We start from the raw sequence: 21,742 nt of genomic DNA on the forward strand, positions 1-21,742 counted from the left end.
TACACAGCTTTCTGTAAAGCTTAAGTAAAGTAGCCTCTGAGCAGCATGCAAATACCAGTGTGTCAACTCAGAATGACATCTTTTGCTTCAGCTTCAGTTTCTCCTCCAGAACCTAGTGGCTGTCTTCTCAAAGCACAGTAAGACTCAGAAGTGAGTTTTGAGGCTAGGAAAGATTTGTTTTGAAATCTACGATTCTGGTGATTTCTAACAGTTTTGCTTGTTTTTGAACAGTCCAAGCGAGTCAAAAGATAGTGTGCAACAGAAAACCATTTTTATCTGTAAAGATGTATAGAATCACTGATAAAACGGAGGTAAATATCCTGCAGTCTGAAGTGCAATGACAAAATGATGGCTTTCACACTTGGCATAAGGAAGAACCACTAATTCATTTGAGGAAAAAAGGATTGCCTTTATTCTCAGGGCAAAATATGTTCGTGTCCTGGGGTCATTAAAATCATCCTTATTAGACAATCTGACAGTGCCACTTTTAGACATTTTAAAAGGAGAGCAGAGGACATCCCTGAAGGCCCTTTGAATCTTCAGATCTGGAGGAATAACCTAATCATACTTTTGCCTGGAAACTCGATAGAATTCTCCACTATAGCTCCTCCACAAAGCTATGAGGGCACCGAGTGCTTGACTGTCAGATCCATTCTAAACAACTAATAGAATTGAAAACGTAAGATTCTTGGTAATTGCTCCTTCCCTTCATGCAGGGTATCAAACTCACCAGGTCCCATGGGTCACATGTGTGGCAAAGGGCTGGTCCACAGGCTGGACTGGGCCCATAGACTGGTCCTACACACTATCTGTAATGCATGCCCTGGAATGGCCCCATGCACTACCCACAGCATATGTCCTGGCCCTGGCCCCAGCCTCACAAGCTAAATGCAGTGTGTACCAGATCAGCTCCCCATACCACACCTGCAACATGCATGCTAGGGCCAGTGTGAGCTATATTTGGTGCACAGGCTATTCTGGAGCACACCACATGTGGCACATGCTGTGACCCAAGGGCACCACCATGGGCCACTTGATAGGGCTCTGCAGGCTGGATCTAGCTTGGGGGCAGTATCTTTGACACCACTGACCTTATGCATCACTTCCTCCTCCATTTCCTCTCTTTCTAATCCTTTTCATCTTCTACCTAGTTGATTATAAGATTGAGCAGCTTTGGAATTAATTCAATTCCATAATACTATCACCATATAACAAGACTGGCAAGTTAAGACGGCATAAGCAGCCTTACACCAGCATGAAGATTCACTAGCAGGAGATCAGAGTACCCCAGCCAGATGTCATTTGAGACCAGGAAAGTGAACCGGGATCTAACTGCAGGGACTAAAACTCATTTTCTTTTGACGGATCAGTTTAAGTATACCAGTGGTTCTCAACCTTCTTAGACTCCAAAGGAACCCCTCAGAAAGTGCCAGTTTTTACTTTCACTAATTTACTGACTACAGAAAAATGATAAAGCAATTCTCCTATTTCAGAGAGCTTTGAAAGACCATACAGAGTGAGAATGTTTTCTGACACTATGGACCCCACTTGAAAACTCTGAGTTTATCTTGTGAATCCTGTGTAGTTATTCCACACTTAATACTTGCATGGCATCCTATGATTCCCTTAAAAGGATCTTGCAGCACCCCAGAGTGCTGTGGCACTCTATTGACAGACACTGAAGTACTACATGCTGTACACATGAAGCAGGAGTTGGTGAGAGAAGTTATTTTTCCTGTTCTTTTTTCTCTCTCCCATCACATTTGCTATATTTGTCTGAAAGGAAAGAATAAGTAACTTGAGCTTAAAAAAAAAAAAAAGTTCAGTCAGCTCTCCCTCCTTTCCCTTATTCCAGAAGGTCATTGATTTCAGTAATAAACTTTTTAGCCTAATTTTGTCCATCCAGAGGACTTTATAGAATATTAAAAAAGAAGAGTGACACTTATATATTGCAATTACAAATATTTTTATCTTGTTTTGAGTATTTTTTCTATTGTATGCACTTAATTTTTTTAAATAACTATATGGAAAGTGCTAAAGGAAAGAAACAGACAAAAATCCATTTGTAAGAGATAAACCACTAACTGTTCTATGTAGCAGTGCTCCAACACACTGGAGCCTGATGCTCTGTTTTCATCTGACTGATACTAGTTTTACAACAATGATTTGCATTTACTATATATAGTGTCTTAACATTTAGTGTATAAACGACACATTTACCCCCCCATTAGCTGATGACAGAAAGCTGCTCTGGGAAAAACACAGTGAATGCCAGAAAAACATCATGTGGCTGCTTTCTGGCACATGCTCGGAGAACCTAGTATGGCTCTGCGGTAGCTTCATGACTTTTTTCAGAGTCACAGTAAGTGGGAAGGGCACATTTCCATAGGAGTATGCTCTAGCACAGGGGTGGGCAAAATCTGGCCCATGAGGGCCCTAAAAAATTTAGAAAATGAATATTTAACTGCCCTTGGTTCCTGTCAAAAGTGACAGGAACCAGGGACTGTAGGACCCAGAGGAAGCCCAGTGGGCTCTCATATGGCCCAGACCCACATGACTGCTCCGTGCCAGAACCTCAGGTAAGGGGGGGGGGGAGGAGGGGCAGGGGAGGACCCCAGGCATGGAAGAAGCACAGGGAAAAGTGTCCCCTCACCCACCTCGTGGCCAGCACCCCACACTGCAACCACTCACAGCTCATCTGGGGCTGCCTGTGCCTGCTCAGAATAGCCCCGTGTGGGCTGCGAGTGGCTGTAGCAGGGAGCGCTGGCCACAGGGTGGGGGAGGGGCTGCTTTTCCCCAGGACTCCTTCCCCTTGCACAGGAAAGCGGCCCTTTCCCCTGCCCTGTGGCCACTGCTCCCTGCTGCAGCTGCTTGCAGCCCATGCAGGGCTGCCCAGAGCAGACACAGGCAGCCCTAGGAGAGCTGCAAGCAGCTGCAGCATGGGGTACCTGGCACGGAGCGGCCAAGGGGCCACTTTCCCCACCGTGCTCAGCACCAGCTTGTACCCCAGCCCCACTACCAGCCTGGGTCCCACGCTAGCTCCAGGCTCGCCCATCGGGGCTATCCACGCAACAGCAGCTGTGACTACACCCACCCCCCTTACCGCGCCAGGTAGCATTTACCACCACTGCCTCTGGGCTGCCCACCGCGCAAGCTCTGGGCAGCAGCAGCAAACACTGCCCGGCATGGCAAGCGGGGGGCCTGCAGCTGCTGCCGCCATGTGCAGCTTCAACGAGCAAGCCCAGAGCTGGTGGGGTCCACGCTGTCATTGAGGCGGGTTACAAGCTGGTGCTGAGAGCGGGGAAAAGCGGTCCCTCACCCACCCCGTGCCCAGCACCTCACGCTGTAGCCACTTGCAGCCTGCCTGGGGCTGCCTGTGCCTACTCAGAGCAGCCCCATGTGGGCTGCGAGCGGCTGCAGCAGGGAACACCGGCCACAGGGCAGGCGAGGGGCCGCTTTTCCCTGTACTCAGCACCAGCTTCTTCCCTGCTGGCGAGCAGGGGGTTGGGGCTGCGCACTGCCCCCCACCCATACCGTGGGGCTGGCGGGCACTGGGAGAGAACAGGTGCAGGAGCCAGCAGGAGCACAGGGCCCGCACCATTATCCTGGGGCCACTGCCGGTGGGGCCCAGAGCAAGGTGGGAGGAACATGGGGTCCAGATGGCAGGGGCTCTATGGAGCCAGGCCAGCTCCCCACTCTTCCTGCTGGTGCAGCCCAGCCCGGCTCCACAGACCCCTGCCAACCTGTGCCCCACTGGTGCTGGCCCCGGGACATTGGTCCCAAGATGGTGACCAGGGGGTGGGGCACCTGTCAAGGGGCGGGGCTACCCATGTGGCCCTCAACAGCCTGCCACAACTGGGTAAGTGGCCCTCTGCCTGAAATAAGTGCCCATAGAGCAGAGGCGGGTACATCCACCCTTGCAAATCAATGCAGTTTTAATTTGTCCTGTGTTTATATAGCACCTTGCACACTCGAGGTTCTTGGTCCATGACTCCAGCTTTTATGTGCTACTGCCATTCAAACAACAAACACTTCCTCAGGTAAGAAACATCATTAAGTCCAGTCATCTTTTTCTTTGAAAAAGAAACAAAAACCATTCCACAGACTTTGGTGTTCCTCGCCGCACTAAAAATTGTATTATACAATGTTACTTATTTTGTTCTCTTTGGTTGCTTAGCAACCATTTCCTGGTAAGGCTAGGTTGAAAGGTGGAAACAGAGAAGATGGATTTTGTTCACCTTTAACACATTCACTATTTTGCAACTGCAGAATAAACCATGTCACTCACAAGGTTATACCAGTCAATCACTCTCAATTCCACTTTCTTCAGAGTCTTCACCATCTTGTGTACTTGCCCTCAGTGAATCAAATTAATGACCGAAATCCTCCAAAAGAGCTTGATATTAAATTTACACTAAAAATTCTTCTGCTTCAACATATTCTTTGAAGGCATCCTTCTTGTAATGTCAACATTATTAATCATTTTGTTTTTCCTGAAAAACCAAACACCATCACTATGCTCTCATTCCTGGAGATTAAGTGGATATTTTTTGTAATCCATAATCTATAATCCCAGTATTCTTTTTTTCTCCATTTATTTCATAACTTAAAGGGTAAAATATCCGGTAAAAAACAGGTAGCTCTCTACCCAAGAAAATTCTCTTTTCCCTGCCCTTTACCTTGCTTAGTTCCATATCCATGACCATGATGACCTGATAAGACTCTTCCATTACAATGCCTCTCCTCTCTTCAAAGGTTTGGCATACCTAACAGTAATAGCCATTGTTAAATTCATCAAGGTTATTTCCTCATCACACAAGCGCCCAAGTTCATAAAATCAGGGCACCTGGTGCAGAGGAGAAGCACTTTTTAATATGTTATAAATCTAAATAAATCAAAGTGAACAATCTATGAAAATTCAAAGAGCTAGGTTGTCCCTTCCCAGGAAGAAAATTCTGGAGCAAATATTTAAGTCTGACCTTGCTCTTACTCTTGGAGATAGCATGAGTGGGAAAGGTTGAGAAATTTGCTGTGTGGAAGACATAACCACCCAACTTCATAGATAAGAACATAAGAACTACCATTTACTGGCTCTTACTATAAGTCCACCTTGCTCAGTATCCTACGTCATGCAGTGGCAGAGTAGATACTGTGGCGACCAAACTGGTTGGTCACAGTCTGGGCCGACACAATCGAGCAGGCAGGGGCTAGCGGCGGAGAGTCAGACGGCTTGTATTTGTATCGTTGCAAAACGTTTAATTTTCTTACTTACGCTACCAGAAATGGAGCAGCGCAGGTCAAACTCAGTTACGAATGACAGCTGCAAAACTAGTCGATAGCTATTCAAATAGCCGAATCAGTAATCGGATCGAACTCAAGCAAGGGCAGGGTACGCCGGGAGACAACAGTGGAGGAGAGACGTTTGCAAGTGGCCAGCTTACAAAGAGCTCAGAGCTTGTTTTGGGGGGGGGGGTCTCTGAGCTGGTCTTTGACCTGGGCGGAAATTATGATGGCTTATATATGTCATGGTTAGCCAATCACAATGTGAGCTGTGTGGAACATTCTGGGTGATCACACACTGGCCGTGTGTTTAGTACATGACTGGGCACGCGTAGGGACTTCCCGCTTGACAGCTCGGACTTTCCGCCTATTGTCTTTTTTTTTTTTGCCCAAGCTTCTAGCTCCGTGTTATCAGCACGTATGTTCAGATTTGGCCAAGACATGTCCCCTTGCCGATGGCACAAGAGCTAAAGCTCATCGTTTCCTTCAAGTACATCCTGGTTTTGCAATCTGGTATATACAAAGGCAGACAAACTCATAACTTTGCGCTTAAGCCATTCAAATATACAACATAGGCAGGCGATACTGATCACAAAACATAACAATATAAAACCAAACATTAGTAAGTATTGCTTTAACCCTCCAAACTTGAACCAATCAGTCCACCCAAAAGCCCAATCTAACCAACTCTCCTTCTTTTTAGTTATCTCACAGAGTTTGGTAGTTAGGTTTTTGAGACCTCCTATAACTTGGATTACACTGCCTTCATCTTGTGGGGTAAACTCTAAACAACAGTGGGTGTCATTTTTGAACATGGTGCATAACCCGCCGTGTTCAAGTAGCAAATAATCTAACCCTAAGTGATTATAATATACTGCCACTTGAAGTCTTTTAATTGATTCATCAACGTTTTGGAATCCTTCGGTGACTAGGGTGGTAAGGTTGGCAACGGTTTCTGTCAGGAGGGTGATTTTATAGGAATTTCACTGTGAAACACCACATCGGGAACCAGAGGCCGTACATACCCCAACCATCCATGAGTGTGTACGCATAATTCTCTTATTCTTTGGTTAACGAGCATTTTGCTCTATATATTTTTGGTTTCGTACTGTTTTGCCAGCCATCTTGTAACCCCTTTAGGCTCCACATGAAAGTTACTGGGGTGACAGTTTCATTTTCCGCAAGCCATGGAGTTAAAGCAGTGGAATTTTCTGCTAGGTTAAACCAAAGCCAGCCCGGAGGTAGAAAATAATTGGGCCTGCCATGGTCGCATAGGCATCCCACGGGCGTTTCGTCTGTAAGGGTCTGTTGATTAGATTTATTGGATACAAGTTGGCCGATCGTGAGGTTGGGAGACAGGCTACCCCTCGAAGGGTCGGAGGCGTTAAGGTATATTTTGGACCCTGTGCTCGACCCGCTATATTGTTTTGAGTTATTACACACTGGAAGGAGTAGGTCAAACATACTACAGAGCATACGCACATTGTGCCTCCAATTTTCTTGTTTTTTCAAAAGCTCTGAATCGGGGTTTTGGAAGTGTTTTAAGCATTTACCTAGTTGAAACAGGGGACAGGTAGTTCGTTGGCTAGGGTTACTGCAATCTGTTAGAGAGAGATTGAGCATCTTGGCTACTCGCGTGATGGGGGTGGCGCAATCAATGGTGTTGCTGGGACAAGCTTTCCCAACACACACATACGGCCAATTTGGCGAAGCAGTATATGTTGTGACATTAATAGTATAGGGTAATCCAGAGACCTCTACTGTGAGGAGATTACAGCAGGTAAGGTTGAGATAGCTAGATATATCAGTTCTAGATTTTGGTCGGCCGAGGTGGGTGATAATACCAGTGTCTTTGGCTGCACTGTGTCACGGGAAACACAGGCGGTAGGTCATCGCTGTGTTTTCTCCAGGGTCAAAGCATTTGGTGGTGGAGAGACCCAGCATCATCAGGAACAAGTTGCCTCCGATTCCGGACTCGCACAGCAAACCAATGAAGCTCGATACACGTAGCGCTTCGAGCCTCATGGTTGGCATTAGTAGGAGGGGCTGAAAAACAAAACAAGACACAGCACAGTTTCCACACAAAACTTTGGGGTTAGTTATTAGTCGGTAGGGACCGCCTCGCTAGTCAGTTGTGGTGAGCCAGGATGTTTTGCATGCTGTCTTCTAAAGACACTAGATAAGTGTTGTGGTATCTTTCTGATGTTTGCACCATCCCTTTGAGTACTTGTAGATGACGTTGACAGGGATCAGGGAGAGTGACCCAGACTGGTTCACCTGGAGCAAATTTTGGTGTCCAGGGTGTTGCAGGTTGTGGAATTCTCTCATTCCAAAGCTCTTTCCTGGTGTTAAGTGCTATGAGGATTTCATGAATGTACTTTACCCAATTTTTATAACTTCTGCTCCCTTTAAGTCGGAGGCTTTCTTTATACTGTCCGACTTTCCTCTCTACCACTCTGTTGGATTGGCGATGATACAGAAGATGGTAGTGCCAGTCGATGTTATGGAGTCGGACGAATTTATCTATGGCTGTAGAAGTGAAGGGTGGTCCACCGTCAGATTGAATTGCCGTTGGAACTTGCCACGTGGTAAATACACTTGTTAATGCAGTTATTACGGCTACAGAATTTGTTTTTCTCAGCAGGATGACTGTCAACTGGTGGGTGCCAAGGTCTACGATCACTAATCCTTTATTCGGGGGTTTTGCCCCAGGGAGGGGACCTAACAGGTCAACTTGCCATGTTTTCCCAGGTGCAAAGGTAAGTGGGTCTAGTGTCCCCTTGTGGCTAGCCGTGGGGTGACATTTCTCTTATGTAGGCTTCACACGCTTGTGCAATCCGCTCCCAATCTACACAGCTACCGTAAGGTAATTTTTTCTTTATCACTTGGCACCACCAGGAGGCGCAGGCACGGGGACCAGGGTGTTCATGGAACCATGTTAGTAAAGGGTCTGCTCGTACGCTAGTGTTAATCTCTTCAACTGTAAGGACATAGTCAGCACGAAGTGGGTCTCGTAAAAAGTTATCAATTGTTTCGTGGATTGGGTTGGTTGAGGTGACATGGGACCTTGTGTGTTTTATAAGTGATAATAATGTAAAGGTGGAAAGCATTTCCCAGATTTCTTCCCAGTTGTCCACGTACTCTGTGGCCGTAGCTGCCTGTTACTACTTTATAGATGAACTGAGAGTCAACTGCCATGACGGGAACGGGCAGAGTCCCGTCGTGGTTCTTGAGGCAGTGTCAGACCATGTTTCTGAACCCCAGAAGTTCATTTCTTTGAGCAGAGTCATACCCTGCCCACAATTTAACATTATGGCAGGCCTTACAATAATAGCCGAAACCTCCTCTGTGTAGTGTCGCCCCGTCTGATGCCATCCAAGCAGGGGCAGTAGTACCATACAAGGTAGGCATTGTCAACGGGGCTTCAAGTGGGGCAAGGTCCTCATGTTGCCAACCGTGCCAGTGATATAGATGGTTGAGGACCAACGTACTCCACGCTGCTGGCTCTCCTTGGAAGTTGGGGTCCAGTTGGTTATGGAGTAGATGTGGTAGCAGGGTTGTGCCTACAGCTTGAAGTTTCCCTTTTCCATTTGCCAGTGATTCAGCCAGTTGTGCGGCCAGAAGGACTTTTCCTACTGTGCTGTAACAGTGCTGAGCAGTTTGTATGGTGCCGTGAGCGGTGTGAACTAGTTCTCTCTGGGTATTTCACACTGTTGTGAATAGGTGTTCCTCAGGTGTACCCAACTGTGATAGTCAGTGGGGTTGTTGGGTCGCTGGCTTGTAAAGGGGTGTTCTTAGCCACCGTTAATAATTCTTGGAGGGCTTTGGTATCTCATAGGGTCCATGGAGTTTTCTGGCGAGTCTTGTCTCTAATTTGTCATTGGACGCGTGCAAGTACAGGTAAATACTTTGGCTCTATATGATAGCAGAGCCAATTTAAGTGCCCAAGTAGAGACTGGAACTCAGCTTTCATTGCCCGTGGTTGTTTCTCCCAATTGGAGGTGTTGATCGGGTCGTGGGCAGTACCGCGACAGGTAGTTCCTTTGAAGGTTGTCCCAAGGAAGATAATGTTACTGCTGGGCTCAAGGCAAGATTTCGCCAAGTTAACTGTCCATCCAGCTTCTGTAAGGTGCTGTATTAAATGCCTTGTTACATCTCATACTACCGTCGTGTCGCGGCCCATAATAGCTAAGTCATCTACATAACTCCAGATTTTTACCTGTTTGCTTGCTGGGTTTTCCATACGAAATTTTTGGAGACTGTGGTTCTTAGCACCGATGGCCAGAGCAGGAGCACTGCAGTATCCTTGTGGGCAAACATTCCACTGAAACATGTTTCCTCCGATGCACATGTTAAGAACTCAGTCTTCATCATGAATCGGGATTGAGAAGAACATGTCTTTAAGGTCAAGGGTGGTGCCAACCCATTCACGGGCTTGGAACTGCGCCATTTCTTGGACACACTGGAGTAAAGTGGTGCGAGTCACTTGGGCGAGGGGGTTACAGCGCTTATTTACTCCGCAGTAATCCACCACTAGTCGTAATGCATCTGGTTTTCCGGGTTTTGTTATTCCCCATCTGGGGGATAGTCGGGTGCTGGCTTGAACTGGAGTGATACAATGTTGCTGGACTAGACGCTTGAGTAAGGTATGTAGGGGAACTTGCAGGTGATCCTTGGCAGGTTTATATCGCCATGTTGAGGTGTTTTGTAACGTTGGCTGGTGTCGATCCTTAGCTGCAAGGGTAAATCGGTAGGGCCTCTAGTACTTGACGTTTAAGATTTAAAGCTCAGATGCCAGGTATACCTAGGAGGTTGATGCCCCCTATTACTGCATCAAGGTACTTGTCATGGTTACTGGTGAGAAATTTTACTCTGTTCATGGTCGTGATAGCATTGAGACCTTGAACCATCATGGTTTTGTTGGTTTTCTTGTGGGGACCTGATGACTTGATGACATTTACCTGAGCTCCAGTATCGAAAAGGAATTTCGTTGGTACTATAGTATGTGGCTTCTTGGGGTCTTGCATGGCAATAGTAGCGTACGGGCGAGGGTCAGGATTGGATTATGGAAAACGCTGCCAGTCGAGCTGATGGCGATTACTCATTTTTTGCCCTGTTGGGTGGTGTGAAGGAGCGGGTGGGCTCTGAGGCTTCCCACCCTGGCACCACCGCGCTAAGTTCCCGCACTCAATCCCAGAACGCAGGGCACAAACTCACCTTTTCCAGGTGCGTGGAAGAAGGTGGGGCCCAGACGATGAGGGCCAACATAAAGGAGACGCCGGCGCCAGGAGGAAGGGGAGCAGAACCGGAAGAGAGCCGCGGGGAAGCCGAGACCTGTGGGAGCACCTTCAGGCAGAGGTGTACCATCCTGAGGCACTGCAGAACCTGGTGGGGTAAGGGTAAACCCCAACAGGGCTTGGGAGTTGGGTCGACAGGCTCAGCAAAGCCACAGACTGTTTGACGTTGCCGGCAGCAGCTGGACCGGGCAGAAGCCGGGAGCCGTATATACCGTAGCGTAAGGGCACTCACAGAAGGCGAAGGGGCTTGCCGGTACTTGAGAGGACTAAGTGACTTTAGGAAGCCCTGGAGAGGGCTGAAGAGCCCAGAGAGGGCTGCAGAAAAGGGGGGCTAATGCCCACAGCGGATAGGGTAATAACAAGGAAGCCTGCGGAGGGCAAAGCAGCCTCCTTGCTCTAGAGAATCCCTGGCTGTAAACTTTGTGTTGACCTTATATTTCTTTTGTGGACGTTTTGAGTGACATACTGACGGGTGACCTGCCCGGATAGGCAGTCATACCGGTGGCACGGGCGAGAGTGTAGGGGTGGCAGAGCCCTCATCGACACGGGAGCCCGAGAGTCAAGGAGTCTCACTTTTGGACTGACACGTGCTGGACAAACAGCACTGAACCAGATTACAATCAAAGTCGTGGCAGGCGAACCGGATGCGTGCAGCCCTCAGGTGAGCGACTTTTAGCTACAGGGAAGCAGTCCTGACACGGGGAGGCAGTGGGTACGGCAAAGCGCGCACCACCCCCCACAGGTGGAGGAGCGTTAAAGTTCAGTGCAACGGCTCTCTGTCCTTCATCCCCAAGTGTTCTGAGTTGGGTCTTTGTGAGGCCTGAGTTGTTCAACAGGAATCCAAATATTGCTCGTTCTTGCTGTGTCCGTTCCGGAGGTGGGCCATGTATTTGGGGTCGCTGGTTGGTCCAATTAGGGCGGTTAGGAGCGTATCTGACTGGTAAGCTGATGGGGTGTTCAATCTGTCATCGGTGACTGGAAGTGCAACTTTCCGGGTTTGGGTGTTCATTGCCCCTTGGAGTTGACCCATTTGGCCCAAAACACGTGCTACTGGGCCGCTGACAGATAGCTGTAACAGTAGGCGTGCACTCAAGACTATGGCTTCCCCCATAAATTTCAGTGGCAGCTTCTACTGCTTCAAGCAGAGTGGGGACATTCCCTGATTGATTGAAATAGCGTTGGGGCCAGTTACTTATCGCCTGGGCGGCAGTAAGGTTTAATGCTTGGTGTTGTGGGTTCCATCCGGCATAGGAAGCTCCGAGGACTGCGTACACTAGGGAGCTTGCGTCTGGGTGACTTGGTGCACCTTCATGCCAAGCGTGTACCCTGCATCCTAAGGCCTCAACTACTAAAGCTGGGAGTGGTATCAGCCAGTGTCTGTTTGCCAGGACGGGAATGGGGTCCACGACCTTTCCTCTGTTCCAGGCAGTGTTGCGAACTAGTTGCATCGCTTTGTCTTGATCGACTGTCTCGCTTCCCGCTTCTGCAAGTAGATGCCCGAGCCAGACGATTGGGGTTTCTCCGGGTTGAATGCCAGTTTCTTTTCTTAAATCACTCATCTCAGTTTGAGTTCGCATGCAGGTGGTAACGGTAATGCGGGTCCATCACATGCTTGCATACTGTAACAGGCAATGCCGTTGCGAGGTTGGGATATAGTGGTGGTGGAGCGCCTGGCGAAACCAAAGGAATGCTCAGTTCCACGAATTTCCCTGTATCGCTTTCGATTTCGCAAGCCTCCGTGGCTTCCGTCCTTTCTGGGCGTGACTGTGCGTATGGCGGCAGTGACGGTGTGGGCGGTGCTGTAAGAGAAGGTGGGCTCCTGGCGGGTGGTGGCATGAAATTTTTCACGGGCTTTTCCAGGTCATTCAGCTTCTCCTCTTTGCTGGCGCCATCTCGGGGCAGCAGCATCACTGCATTTTCCATCATAGCTCAGCTAACAGTTGCTAATTGGCACTCTCTCGCAGCAAGCCAGTAACAGCACGAAACAAGACATTAATGATCTTTCCTTTGTCCCATTTTGGGCTGGACCATTTTGTGGCAGTCCGCCCGTCAGATTCCAAACTTTCGCGGAGCTGGGTCAACAGCTCGTGCCTTCTAGACCCCTGTGGGTGTACTCTCGCCTCCCTCCCATACATGCCAGATGCATCGGCTAAACTCCTGGGTGGGAGTGGGGTTCACCACACTCATGGGCTTCACGCGGCTGAGGGACAGGGAACCGATCTCTTCCCGGGGGTGGTAAGTGACAGTGGGGCAGCTCATCATGCATCCGAAAGAGCTCGGAGCTAGCTGGATAGCTCATTCCTTCCTGGTGTTTTCCTCTCGAAGGGAAACATACCCGGTTATTGTGGCCAGAGTCGGGCCAGCCGCTTGGTGATAGCAGATATGTGCCCACAGATCGTCCCAGTTGATCACAGGACGCTCTCCACAGCGCCATGGGCAGTAGCGGATCAGCTCTGACTCCATCTCGCCTCCCCTGGATCCTGTTCGTGATGTCATGTGGCGACCAAATTGGTTGGTCACAGTCTAGGCCAACACGATCGAGCAGGTGGGGGGTAGCAGCGGAGAATCAGGCAGCTTGTATTTGTATGGTTGCAAAACATTTAATTTTCTTACTTACGCTACCAGAAACAGTGCAGCACAGGTCAAACTCGGTTACGAACTCGGTTTCAAATGACAGCTGCAAAACTAGTCGATAGCTATTCAAATAGACGAATCAGTAATTGGATCGAACTCAAGCAAGGGTGGGGTACGCCAGGAGACAACAGTGGAGGAGAGACGTTTGCAAGTGGCCAGCTTACAAAGAGCTCACAGCTTGTTCTGGAGGGTCTCTGAGCTGGTCTCTGACTTGGGCGGAAATTATGATGGCTTATATATGTCATGGTTAGCCAAATCACAATGTGAGCTGTGTGGAACATTCTGGGTGATCATGCACTGGCCACGTGTTTAGTACATGACTGGGCATGCGTAGGGACTTTCCGCTTGACAGCTCGGACTTTCCGCCTATTGTCTCTCTTTTTTTTCTTTTTTTTTTTTTCCCCAGCTTCTAGCTCTGTGTCATTGGCACCAAATCAGATTTGGCCAAGACTGATACCAAAAGGAAGAGTAAACAGGGTATCACCTGGGGGTTCTGATTCAGAGGTCATACCCTTAACTCCCATGCACAGATCCTGGAATCTACACCAAACCAAATTCTGTATCAGAAAAAAAAAAAAAAATCTACATGGAGGCCCTGCTCCAGCCTAATTTCTCTAATTGTTCACTAGAAGCCTGAGGATCCAAAAATAATATTGCTCCAAGCATCATCAATAGCCAATTGGATAGTTACAAGCTCAAAGCTCAGGAAAGCAACCTAAGTAGCAGCTAACCTATCACCAAAAATTACATGCAGCATTGAAGGAGGATACCCCAGACAATGCCAACATGATGCTTTTCTACTTTGTCTAACCAAAACTTGCACCAAAGCCCCATTTGTTCAGGACTGGAAAAATCAAGCCAAATGCCATTATCAAGTATGAACTCACTGTAGACTCGCTCTAGATCCTGGTTCAGTTGAACTGCACAGTACCACGCACAGCAATGGTGCTATATGTCATACAAGCTAGGGATAGAAGTTAAACAGAAACCAGTTTAAGTGATCAGAAACTAGTTTAAACCTGTAACAGAACAGAAGTTCAGTGCATACACAGGCAACCCCTGCTTAGCATTCTTAACTGGTTCATGAAAAACTGGATGTTAAGCTGAAATAGCATTAAGCAAAACCAAAAGTTTTTGCTGATCCAAGATGGCGACCGCGAGCATTAAAACTTTCTGAGCACTAAGTGGAATCAGGTATCAGCATAAAACGAGCATTATAGCAAAATAGCACTAAGCAAAACAGCGTTAAGCGGTGGTTGCCTATAAACCGGTTTCAAAACGGCAGAAACTGGTTTAAGATAAATCTGGTTGAATGTAGCATCAGACTTAACTGATTTAGGTCAAACCAGTTTATGGAACTTCTGTCCCGAACCACTTCCTCGTTCAAATCAAATCAGAGTCTCCCAGCATCTCAGTATGCTTTGCAGCTCTGGGTTGAGCTATTCTATCTGCTCAAGCAGAGCAGGACTGCACTCACCCCTCTGCTGTCTAGTCTAAGCAGTGACAGCTACCTGACAAAGGGGTGGCGGTAGGAGTGGGAAACCTGGGTGGCACAACCTGGTTTGCCTGTCGGGGGCAGAACAGCCCTTGCCAGACTCTTCCCTACTGGAGTGGATGGGGTGGTGGGAGTGAACCAGCAGGTTTAGGGGGAAGGAGAGGGGGATTAAGCCCTCCTTCCTCCCCCTCCCACCCACCCAGGACCCCAGCCTGGGTCTGCCTGGCTTTCCCCCATTTGCTGCTCACACAGTGGGAGGCATGGCCACAGCCCACCAGGGCAGCCGTCTCCAGCAAAGGAGAGGAGGAAGGAAAATTAAATCCCCCATCTCTCCTCCCTCCCACCAGCATGGGACTCCAGCCAGCATCTGTCTGGCTTTCTGCCCCACTGACCGCTCACACAGCAGGGGGTGTGGTCAGAGCCAGGCTAGGTAGCGCCTCATTACTACTCCTTAATCCCCTCTCCCATCTCACAGGGTGTCATCCAGGAATTACCCATCTGACAACAACGCACTATAAACGTGTTGCATCTCCTGGCACTTGACGATTCCCTGGGATGGAAGCTAGGAACAAGAGCGACTCCATGCCCTGGGGTTCTGCTGCTTCCCTCTGATCCCTCTGCTGCTCAGGCAGCTGCTCGTCTACGTCAGCTTTGTTTGTACAGCCAGGAGACTTCGGGCTGATAGAGGCCAGAGCTGCCTGCAGCATGGGAGAGGGGAAAGACATGGGAATTTAAATCCCCCTCCCTGCCCCGCTTTGCCAAAGGTGCTGTACTGGCCAGTGTCTAACCTCCGCCCCCCACACCCGGCTTGGGAACAAACTTGGCAGGGCTGATTTCCCCCTCCCCCTGCAGGCACACCCTGGCTGGGGTCCCTGCAGGCCAGGGTGGGGATTTAAACCACTCCCTAATCATACTCAGTAGCCTGCCAGAGCCTGGCCACACCTCCTAACCCCAGGTCAGCTTCCCTCCAGTCTTGTAGCTGCTGCTGAAGGGAAGGGAGGGTTCGCTCTAGCACCCCCCAGCTTCTAGTCTGGGCCACTGCAGGCATGTGGCTGCATTTCCAGAATCAAAAAAGTGAAGGCCTATTCACTTGCAAATTGGTTCAATCTACACAGGTTAGACTAGCCTGCAAAGACTAAATCAATTTAGGCGCAGGCTTTTTGAACGTCTGTACTTAGCCACAGGGGCTGAACTGATGCATGCTACACTGACCCTTCAGCAAAAAGATAGCTTTTCTATGGCTACATTTAGTAAAGGACAGCAGGATATAGAAACTTTTTTGTTTCTTTTTTAAATACACAAAGAATGGACTGGCAAGTTACAAACAACATCATCATCAAATCACTTCACTTGCTCTGCTTCTGCCACAAGTGAAATAAAAAAACCCTTTTATTTTCTTTATTTTGATATGACACTATAGTAAAGAAAATCTGTTCCAGATAATGACTAAAACTCCTTTTGTAACATTTGAAAATTAATGGCTTTTTTTCCACATCTCTCAATCTTTCTGATTTACCATGATTCACAAAGTACCTACTAAAAAGCTAATTCAATAGTTTTCACCTAGCCTCACAGTTCTGCCCAGTCTTCAGTTTCCTGATATCGGAAATTCCACTATTTAAATTTTTATTTTGGTATGCTGTAAAGTAAGCCAGACAGGGAATCTTTACAATATCTGCAACACTTTAAAAAAGAAAGAAAAACATTGTGAAGAAAAACAAATTCAAGACATGGTTACGGACATCATAATTTAGTGCTGGTAGGCAGATGTCATGAGGTAAAGAGAGAAGGAGAGAAACAGCAGCAAAGTACAAGAGGTGAAGGATAAGAACAGGTTGAAGGGATAAGCAAACTTGGAAGGATGTGAAAAAATCAAGAGAAAAGATTAGGTCAAATGACAATTTTATTTGGCAGAAAAGGTTCTTCGGGGATAAGTTCAAAATATTTTCTTTTGATTTTTCCCATTTAATGCTATAAATCTAATTTGTGTTTCATTTCAAAATGAAAATGTATCCATTCTGAAAATGCTCAGGTGGTGAACTTTGACAAAACATTAAAAACATCTCTCAAAAATCATCAGGCCCTTTCCTGTGAACAGTACTGGTTTTGACAAATCAGCATTTTCTGACCAAAAATTCCTGGCAAGCTCATTTACTGTTTTTGCATATGTGAAAACAATTAAATAAGGCTCAAGTTAGTCTGAAATACAGAAAGAAAGACGAAAAGTGCCAGTTGATATATTTACATCTAACCATTGAGATTCAAAGAAATCAACTAAGCGAAGTGCCATAAGGTTTCTTGGGGAGAGGCAGAGGGAAAAAGAAATGTGGCATACAAACCTTCTGAAATATACAGAGTTTGTAGAAATGTATGCATTGATCCATCCACAATTTTTCACTAGTCCAGAGTGATCACTCTACAAACTAAAAAGCACTTGACAGGCATGTGTCTCATGTAGAAGAATCATAAGTACAGCAATAAAAACAATATCTTTTCTTATATACTTAATCTGCAAAATTGTACCATACCATGCTCTTGCACTCTCAGAAATTAACTATAGCTAGATTCTACTCTCCAGCATACCAATAAAATTCTGATAAGGTCAATGGAAGTAATAAAAGTCAACCAGGAACTGAATTTAACCTCTAATATACATACTCATACCCTGTTACAAATACTACCATTATGTTTCACAAGTAGTGAATGTAAAGAAAGCACCTAAATGGGCTTAGATTTTGTTTTTAATAAAGAGAAGTATTCCTACTTAAATTCAAATGGTTGCATCTTTATGTGAATGTTTACCTTACTATCTCATTTAAATTGGGAAGTATTTCCAAATAATTACATTTAAAGAAATGAAAGAACAGAGTCTACTACACATATGCACTCGAGATTTTGCTATCAACAGAAAAATAGTTTAACTCCGTTTTTTGTCTTCAGCCAAAGAGGACTGTAAAATGTTTAAATACTTTAACAAATAAAAAATACAGCTACAGATTCCATGGTAATTTGTGCCTTAACAATGCCTAGATCAAGTTTAAGGGCGCTTTTTTGCATCAGTAAAAAGAAAAAATGCCTACACATTTAAAAAATAAATAAGTAAAACCTTTAGTTTAATAACATTATATAATTGAAACCTTCCCAAGACACAATAGTTGTTATTTTGAGTGAAGTTACCAAATATTTGATACAGGCAAGAATTTTCACTTAAATCAAATGTTAAGAGTATGGCTTACATTCCTCACTCAGACTGCTGAGCGCACATCCTGTTATGATTCAGTACCACCCCATACCCAGATTCTGCTTTAGACAAGCTCCTTCACAGTCTAATCTTGTGACTCTAAAGTCCTTTGTACTCCCACCACACTGATGTATTACATTTTCCAAGACATCTGTCTTGACAACATAAAAGTTATGTTATCCAGGTTCTTTAAATATCACCTTCTGAATAAGGGTAGTTTTAATTAAAGTTGTTCAACAAGTGCTTTTTTAAATATAAAAATGCTTCCCCTAATTAACAGCAAGAAACTATCAGACATGATTTCAAGATTATTTAAATGAAAGCAGCTTGCCAACTCCTGGCATGACCAGCTGGTTTAACATGTTCTTGAAAACCTTTAATTTTCAAGACATCTCATTCTCAATCTTTTATGGTAATTATCTGTTTACAAAAATCAGTTTGGAAGCTCAGTATCTACTTCTTTTCTTTCTAATTTAAACTTGGAAGCATATCTAACAAGGAGTCCTTTGTGCTTCTTCAATATATTTCCAGTCAAAGTGATCTGCTCGATTACAGTGAAGATTATTTACAGGGATGGAAGTTGTTTAGCTTGTTATTGTTCCTGCTACAGAATACACACCTTTTAAAAAAATACTGCGGGATTAAAGTATGATAAGAGCAAATTTCTGTGAAATGTTATCATATTTTAAAGAAAAAATGACTATATCAAAAGGAACAGTGCATTTTTTTTATGCTCTAATCAACCAGGAAAGAGCCAAATGGCAGATGTCCGTATTTAAGCCCCTCTATTGTATGCCACTATTCCCTTGCCTCTATCCATGTTTAATCATGTGCAAAGAACAACATTAGTAATCTACTATATCTGCACTTCTGCTCTTTATACAAAACTGCAATTTCTAAGCTTTGTCCTGTACTGAAGTGATCCAAAATAACTAAGCAATCACTGGATGGACACTTTAAACCAAGGATTAATCTGTAAATTTTGCTGCACCTGAATCTACCTCATAACACTAGCACAATAAGGGCTACTTCAAAAATAAACATAGCAAGGCCAGTTCATATCAGCTAACGGTACCTGGTGTTTACAGTTATTTTCATAACTGAAATTATTTTAAGAAGCCAGATTTCTCAGTATAAATGCACATTCCTCAATAAAGAAAAAGAATATGTGATTCTACTCACACAATGATATTTCACAATCACTGTATGTCACAGGCCAGTCAGGGGAGCCAGGGTCAGGTGAATGGGATGCAGGCATATGCGCATTCTTGTGTGTAAAAAATACCAGCTGAACCATTAGAACCAATAGCACACATCTGAAAAAGAATATCCTAAAGCTCTATAAAGGTCATTCTGTCTGCCAGGAAATAATGCCAAAAAATTCTCTCTGACTTGGCAAGTCCTTAGTCATTCTGAGCCTAAAGCCAAACTGATCCAAAGCCAGATGCTCATCAAGTAAAATTCAAGCTGCCTTTGGCTTGTGCCCTCCAAGGACTCCATAGGCCATAAATCCCAAAATACCAGAGATTTAGAAAAATGAACCATAGTAATAAAATCATGTAGCAAAGTGACGGACTTGAGAAGTATGAAACAGGTTGCAGTGATATCAAAGGGAACTTTTTTATTAACCCCAATGGGAAGAGAATTAGGCCCTAACTAGTCCAGATCCTACAGATGTTAATTACTGTTAAAAATAGAAGCAGCAGGGAGAGAAAAAAGAAAAAAGACTTAATGCCGCTTTCCATACTACTTGGAACTAACGTGGTATTTTTCCTAAAAGTATCCTCCCAAAGCCCCAGTAAAAGCATCATGTTCCCTTACCATTTCAGGGCATCACTCCTTTCCACTCCACCCAAAACTTGAGATATTTGTTTGTTATACTGGGTACTTTTTACTGGCTTAATACCTTTTACAACACTGAACACTGAAATAAGAAGCAGCTAAATTTACTAATTTACCTGACACTGATTAGTATATTATTCACCAGCAGTTCTGGGGGGGGGAGGGTGTCAGTGGGCTACTTAGGGAAGTAGCATACTAACTATCAGGAGTAAAGGTGGCAAAATCCATCCCACAACATAGAATATGTAATATTTGTCAGCAACATTTCTTCAAGTCCAATTCTGAACAGGGCTTTTCCGCCAGGATTTTTAGATACAAGCAAGTACAACCAAGTTTTTAAATGCAGCCAGATTGTGGCTCAGCACTAACTCCCACACTACTGTACTCCCTGGCCTTGGACAGACATAACATTTGAAGCATTCCAAGCGCATATGAAGTACTCTAAATGGTGACTGTACAGAAGTTAATTTCAAAAGGGTGAATCACTTCAAATATGATCCACAGAAGAAGAGAGTCTCATCTTTGAAGCATTTCCTAAAACATTTATACCCTCCACAAGGTGTGACACAAAGTTACTCGGTCCTTTGGCATCCTGCGATGAGGGGAGGGTGCATGGAGTGGGCAGCCAGTGGGCACTCTTCCCATGTATCTGGCTATCCTCAAGGCTCTCCAGAAGGCAAGAGGCATACAAAGGCTCTTTCTCTGCAGTCCCCCAGACAGAAAGCAGGAATCCATACATGCTTAGAAGCATGTATCTGGACTTCCAAAGAAGATTAAGCAACCCCCTACCATGCCCTCTGGTTAGAGCACACTGCTGGCTCATGCCATCACAGCAATTCTGAAGCACTCTGACACAGTGGTATTCAGGGGCTGCATGTATGTACAGCATTGAATCACTCTAACCTTGAGCAAAATATTTGGAGTATTTCAAACGCACACCTGTCCATGGTCCCAGTCTCACCTATATGACCTCCTTCATTGCACATAAAAAGGAGAGCGAGTGCAGGCACTACTTGGATCATGGCCTCCAGTCCTGCATAGCTGGCCAAGCAATGGATGAAGGGTGAGGAATGGGCAGAACCTTTATTTACATGCAGAGCTGTTAAGGAGCAGGAGCAGACTACTCACCCAGAGTAAGGCAGAAGCAGGGTAAGAACCAACTGAACTACAATGGATTCTCTAGGCTCCAGTTATGTTAACACAGCTGTACCCAGAACTGTGCCTAATTGTAAAAGTGAACCCAACACAGTGGCTACATGCAACTCATAAGAATTTGGATCAAAGTATTTAAGCAAGATTTAAAAAGATGTGCCAAGTTAGATGCACAACAGATGCTGTAAATGAAAAATCGACAGTGACTGACGCTTGCTTGCCCAGTACGTGGGGTCCACCGGCCCTGGCCCACCTCGGGAAGAGGGCTGTCACCTAAAATGCATAAAACTTTCCACATGTCCATCATCTTAGGCCCCACCTCCCCAGCAAAAATAGAAGTTGGCGCATCTGGACTGATGGCAGGAACAAATGTAAAAAAAGAGTACAGCTTTAAAGGGAATTTAAAATGCTACTCTAATAATTAACTTCAGGTGTATAACTGAAAAGAAGCTGAAGATGTTCTGTAAACCCAGAGCATGTTTACATGCCAGAAGCGTAGCCCTCTTCTCATACTAATGAGAAAGAAACCTTGCACTACAATCTCCATCAACTTCTATAAGAAAACATGCATATGTCCATTTCCTGTTATGCTGGAATGTGAAACTAGAAGGGAGCTTTGCAATCATATGATAGTACCCATTTCCCAAAATGATTAGGCTCTAGCTTCAAACCATCAGGCCTTCTTGCTCTCACTACTCCCAATGGAAGAATATTCCAGAGAGCAATTCCTCTGATCTTTCTTCTACTTTCCAGCCTAATTTTATTAATGGGAAATGTATGTCCGTTTGTTGTTATAATACC

This window comes from Crocodylus siamensis, chromosome 2, assembly GCF_052110815.1.
Source record: "Crocodylus siamensis isolate JL-2025a chromosome 2, ASM5211081v1, whole genome shotgun sequence".
Lineage (NCBI taxonomy): Eukaryota > Metazoa > Chordata > Crocodylia > Crocodylidae > Crocodylus > Crocodylus siamensis.